The following is a 6,395-nucleotide window of genomic DNA, read 5'->3' as shown; positions in this document are numbered from 1 at the left end:
TAAAAAATGGGCACAGGACATGAACAGACACTTCACCAAGGAAGACATTCAGAAGACAGCCTAAGTACCCATCAATGGAAGAATGGATAAACAAACTTTGGTATATAAACACAATGGAATATTATGCTACCTTGAAGAATAACAGGGAAGCTGTAAGCCACCACATAACACAGATGAACCTTAAGGACATTATGCTAAGTGAAATTAGTCAGTCACAAAAGGATAAATATTGCATAAGACCATTATTTTGAAAGCTTAAGAAAAGATACCCATACTAAAAAGGAAACAATTTTTTTCTTTGTGAATTACTGGTGGGGGTAGGGTGGGGAAGTTGGGGGAGGTGGAGGGAGGTGACTGCAGAGCACAGGGTAGGGGGCAGACATATCATAGTCCGAGTGTTGGGGATGGCAATGCACAAGAAATGGGAGGGGGTGGAAGAACAAGGTAGATAGTGGAACACTGATACAGGTTTGCATGGGCTAATTGAGACAGAGGTAAATAGTGATGCATGCTCAACCTTGGAGCAACAGGGCTCCATGATACAGGGATCTAGGCACAGTCTGAAGAGGGGAAATAATATTAAGATGCTTGACTGTCTTATGAATATTGGTTTCCCTTACCTACTATTATAAAATATATACTTGAGTGGGATACAAAGGAATGTTGGGAAATGATTGTAGAAAGCTAGTAAGCCCATCTTCAGCCTATAACTGATTGGAATGACTTAACTGGGGTTCTACAACTTGCTCGGTGAAATAGGCCTCTTGCAGAGCCTTTGCAGTGTATAGAACCTTAGGTGGAATGCTGAGCCCCACCCAAATCCTTCTGAGATGGCATATTCCCACTAGAAAGGACAAGCATATCAGCCTGGAACAGCTAGAGTGACAAAAGATACATATTCAAAGAATGATCAGCAGGAAAAACCCAAAACAAAAATGGCAGTATGATTGACTATTGCAAGAATAAGCAAGTTGTTTGCCGGGAAGCCATCAAGGCAAGCAATCAAGTCCCTTCAGGACAAAGCCCCCTCTAAGACTGAACTCAAAGGGAACACATGAGCATGTAAGCTTGCTGGCAACCACAATGGTCTACTGGTGAGTGGAAGAGTAGGAAAGGCAGCAATGAAGAAATGGGCTGAGTTCAACCACATTCCATAGACTCCCATTGACCTGGTGATGAGAAAGAGAAGAGCAAGGGCTGGTTGGTTCAAATATGATCAGACCTGAGGACACCGAAGCCCATGGACAAGGACATAGCCACAGAGGGCTAGAGCTGGAAGTCAAACATTCAGCTGATATGAAGTGAGGGGAGATGCACAAGAACACCCAAACTTGCAGACAGTACCCATTTGACCTAGCTTCAATGGCTTCACAATCAGAACTCAACTAGAGGAAGATAAAAAAAGAAAACTTTTGATAAAGGAAAAAGAGGGTAAATTGCTACAATTTGATGAACTTGAACTATGTTCATGGAGGTTGTAACTCAAAATACCAAGAGAGGGAAGGAATCTTCACATCAAGGATCAATCCTATTCCCTCTGTATACAGGGTAGATAGGGATGGGCAACTTAGACATTGGCTACCTAAAATGAGGGAGTGATAAAGGCATGAAATGGCTGGCTTACAAGGTTTCAAGAGGGAGTTTAGTTTAAGAGTATGTGGGGGAAAATAGAGACCCCATTGAATAGTTTTCATCTATTGTCTGGATGGGTCTGGTAAAAAGAGATGGGGATAAGTTTCTTATGGTTCAATATTGAGTAATTGTCACCACGACAAATTGCGACTGTCACAATTGTAAATGTGGAAGCTTTGTAACAAAAACAGGAGGACCCTATGACCATCTAGGGAGAAGAGCACAAGCAGAATGCAAGACCTCATCCAGAGAAGCAGCGAAACAAGAGATGGAGGCAGAAATAAGAACATTTAGAGAAGGAGAAGCTGAGGACTCTAGATTCATGGAAAGAGAAGGACTGAGAGCCAGACTTGCAGAATGTGCCCTTTGGTGGTGTAAATTATTAGATATGCCTTATAATGTTTGGAGGGGTGGAGGAAGAGCTAAAATGTTAACTGATGGTACATGGAGGGGATTAGAATCATTGTAATGAAACAAAGTATATGACTTTTTCGATGTAAAACTGATGATCTGCCCTGTAAACTGTCACTCAAGTCACAATATAAAAACTTTTTTTAAAAAAGAAACTTCATGAACTTCAGAGGAACAAACAAATCTGTGTTGGAAGAATTATAGCCATAATGTCCCCTTGCAAACCAGGATGGTGAAATTTTATCTTTCAAATTTCAGAAACATTTTCAAGAGGGACTAGTCCCTAGAGACAGAATCATGCTTGGTAAAGTGGAGGGTCAATGGAAACAAAGGAAGACCCCCCAACGAGATGTATTGGCATAGTTGCAACAGCAATGGTCTCAAACATAGCAACTACTGTGAGGAATGCTCAGGATCGGGCAGTGTTTTGTTCTGTGTGGATAGGGTCACTAAGAGTCAGAACTGACTAGCTGGAAACTAACAACAACAACCACCAATGGCACAGTGTGTTAAATGTTGGACTGCTAACCAAAAAGTTGGCATTTCAATCTCACCAGCTGTTACAGACCACAGGTATTGGGGTGCTGAGGACCAGTGTCATGGATGAAAATCCAGCATGTGGCCGTGCTCCGACCTGCTGGCCAGAGACCCTGTGGGTCCAAGGAAGTAACCTCCGGACATCCCGGGTCATTGGCTGTTACGAACTCACTGTGGGGCCAGCTCTGTATAATTCTCTTTAGTCCTATTAATTCACTCTATGCTTCGAACCCCTGTAATTGCAGCCTCTGAGAAAATGGTTTCTTAATGTGCCTTTCTCAATGTCTCCACTGTATTGGCAGTGCTTAAGGTGTTCTGAGAACAAATCTCTCTGAGGAACAAACTCTGGCCACGGGGCAAGCTCGTCCAAACTGTTCTTTATCAAATTATTTAGTTATGTTTGATATTAACTTACTACATAGGCCTTGATACCCATGGACAAATATTAAACTGCTCCTAAAGCCAAGACTGTAAAAAGTTCCAAAAACAAGTTTGCTAAGAAGCTCTGTAGACAAGTTTCTGGGGCTTTATCTAAAGAACAATAGCGTCAGCCTTCTGGGATAGCCTTCAGGTGCAAACCATTCACCTAGGCGCCTTGCTTCCTCCTGCAGACCTGGCCCTGGCAGCTGACACAGCGGGATTCCTTTCAATCCTTTTCACCTTTCCCCATTTGAGATTAGGTGCTATAGATATGTTTATTAGCCTGGAGAAACCGAGTTGCTACCCTGAGATTCGAACCTGAAAAGTACCATGTAATAATTTGCTTGAATTTCTGGAAAATTACGGATGTTAGACTTTCAAGACAATTTGTGATATATGTTTTAGCATTTGTACCTGTAAATCCTTGTGTCCTGTGTTGAATGATTAATCACATTTCACTTCTGTACCCCGTCTTAATAAACCCTGCCTTCCTTTGTGTAAATCTCCTCCCCGAAATAAAACGGAGGCGCAGACCCAAGCCCGCATGCGTTATGGCTGTCATGCGTTACGGCTGGCATGCGAGGCATTACAGCTGGCAAGGCATGCTTTAAGGTTTGCAGGGTGGTGCTTTACTGCCTGCAGGGGCCACGATGCCAGTAGTCCAGGGTCTGCCCGCCAGTGTCGCATCCACTCTGGTTTCGGGGTGTTTTGTGTTCTCTCTCTTTGCGTCTTTGTGTGTATTCTTTATCTGTTGCTGTCACCGCCAGATCTCCCTCCTTCGTGAACCAAACCCCCATGTCGAGGCTGGCCCCCGACAACCAGCTGCTTTGTGTAAGAAAAATGAGGCAGTGTGGTTCCATAAAGATTCACAGTCACAGAAACTCTATCCTATATGGTAGCTATGAGTCAGAATCAACTTGATGACTGTTGGTTTGGTTTTTTGGGTTATTTAATTTTCTAGTGTAATTATTCAATCCCCAGAATAGATATCAATGGAAGAGAAAAAGCTGGTATCAACCATGCAAAAAGAGAATATCTGTAATGCTAAATGAAATGATGTTTAGATCTAATTGCTTTGCTTGTCCACGGGGTACATCATAACATAGAGGCAAACAAAGCAGCATTTTTATTTACGAGACTTTCATCTCTTGTCATTAGGAAGAGCCTGGAAAGCTCTCAGATGGAGATACTAATCCAATTCCAAGGAAGCGGATGCATTTTTATCAAAGTTCTACGAGAAGAAAAGCTTATGAATATGACCAGATGGCTAGCCACATAATTTTGCAGGGGAGATATTCACATGAGAATTACAATGAGAAGAGGATATAAACCCCTCAAAGCTTCCAGTTTCCAGAAGCTCTTGGCATAAATTTAAACAAATTAAAAGCTCTTCACATGGGTGTAGCAGAGATAGCCAATACTATGAAGAAATAGACCACAGTAAAAGCTAGGAGCACTAAAATATTCCCAGGGTGTACAAATATGGGTGCCCATAATTTTTCATTCACAAAGACTCCACTTTCATTACTATTCATTATTATAGACTCAGAAGAGAAAACCACACTTCAGTTTTTTCTCTGTGTTCAAAATTAATTTGGAAAAACTTTGCTCTGATGTGAAAGAAGCATGTGATGGTTGTTGTTAAGTGTCTTTGAATCGATTCCAACTTGTAGTGACTCTGTACAGGGTTTCTGAGGAATGCCTGGTGGGTTTGAAAAAACTGTTGCTCTTTGGTTAGCAGTCCAGTGTTTATCCTACAACATCAAACCAGGACTCCAAAAGCAGCATATATGAATATAATTGGAATATGTAGCCCAGGATGGAGATTTTTTATTCTAGTGGTAAAATGTGAGGATATGAATTAAAAAATAGTACATTTTTGTGCTAATGTTACTGTTAATTCAGTTCTAATTCTTGACAACTCCTTATATTTCACAGTATGTCTGCATTCCATAAGGTTTTCAGAGACCATTACCTTTCAAGGTTGATTGCTAGGCTCTTTTGCCAACGAACCTGGGTGGATTCAAGCTGTCAATCTTTTGATTTTTAGTCAAGTATATACCAGTTTGGGTCACCCAAGGACTCCTATTCTTGTACTGGAGATTCCAATAATTCCTCCTCCTCATTCCCATGACCTCTGTCTCACCTTGCAATCTGTATTATTTTGTTCCATATTCATTAGTATAAAGTATATCATATAGGTGGACCAAATCCGGATAAGAAATGCCACCTCAAAATAGAATCTTCACATTCCTCTACACAAGGCCAATGAGAAAAGCAATGAGTATGAAAACAGTAGCTGAAAACTGGCCAGGAGTATGATCAGCTCAGTGACCCAACTTGACCTTCCATCAAAGACTGTCAGAGATAATGAACAAAACAACCTGTCTGACCTTTTTCTTTGGCCTTATTTCCCCTTCTATAGATCCTCTCAAACTCACACTCCTTATAAATTTTCACTTCTAAAATTACCATCCTTATGTTGTTATGAGTCCTGGTGTGGCAATGTGAGTTAATGCACTGGATGGCAAGGTCAGTTGAAACTGCTAGGTCAGTGGTTCAAACTCACCAGCTGCTCCTAGGAAATCCTGTACAGAATTGCTATGAGTCAGAATTGACTCAAAGGCAATTAACAACATCAACAACATGTTACTATGAAGTGCAATGCATAAAGATTGATATCCTAGGCATCAGTGAGCTGAAATGGACTATAATTGGCCATTTTGAATCTGACAGTCATATGGTTTACTATGCAAGGAATGAAAAAATTGAAGAGGAATAAATAGCATTCATCATCAAAAAGAACATTTCAAAACCTGTCTTCAAGTACAATACTATCTGTGTTAAGATACCAGCAGGGTCCCCCATGGTGGACAAGTTTCAGATGAGCTTCCAGATGAAGACAGACTAGGAAGAAGGAATGACAAACTACTTCTGAATAGTTAGTCACTGAAAACCTGATGTATAGCAGAGAAACATTGTCAGATATAGTGCCGGAAAATGAGCCCCTCAGGTTGTAAAGCACTCAAAATGCAACTGGAGAGGCGCTGCCCCCTCAAAGTAGAGTTGACCTTGATGACGTGAGTGGAGTAAAACTCATGGAGGTAAAGCCTGCAGGACCTTCATTTGCTGATGGGGCACAACTCAAAATGAAGAGAAACAGCTGTAAATATCTATTAATAATCAGACCATGGAATGTATGAAGTACAAATCTAGGAAAATTAGAAATTGTCAAAATTGAAATGGAACACATAAACATCAATATCTTAGGCATAAGTGAGCTGAAATGGACTGATACTGGCCATTTGGATTCTGATACCACATAGTTTACTATTCTGGGAATGACAAATAGAAGAGGAATGGTGTTGCATTCATTGTCAAAAAGAACATATCCA

This window comes from Chrysochloris asiatica, unplaced genomic scaffold (assembly GCF_000296735.1).
Source record: "Chrysochloris asiatica unplaced genomic scaffold, ChrAsi1.0 scaffold00120, whole genome shotgun sequence".
Taxonomy (NCBI): Eukaryota; Metazoa; Chordata; class Mammalia; order Afrosoricida; family Chrysochloridae; genus Chrysochloris; species Chrysochloris asiatica.
The sequence above is the reverse complement of the archived record's forward strand: the minus strand, read 5'-3'. Positions refer to the sequence as shown.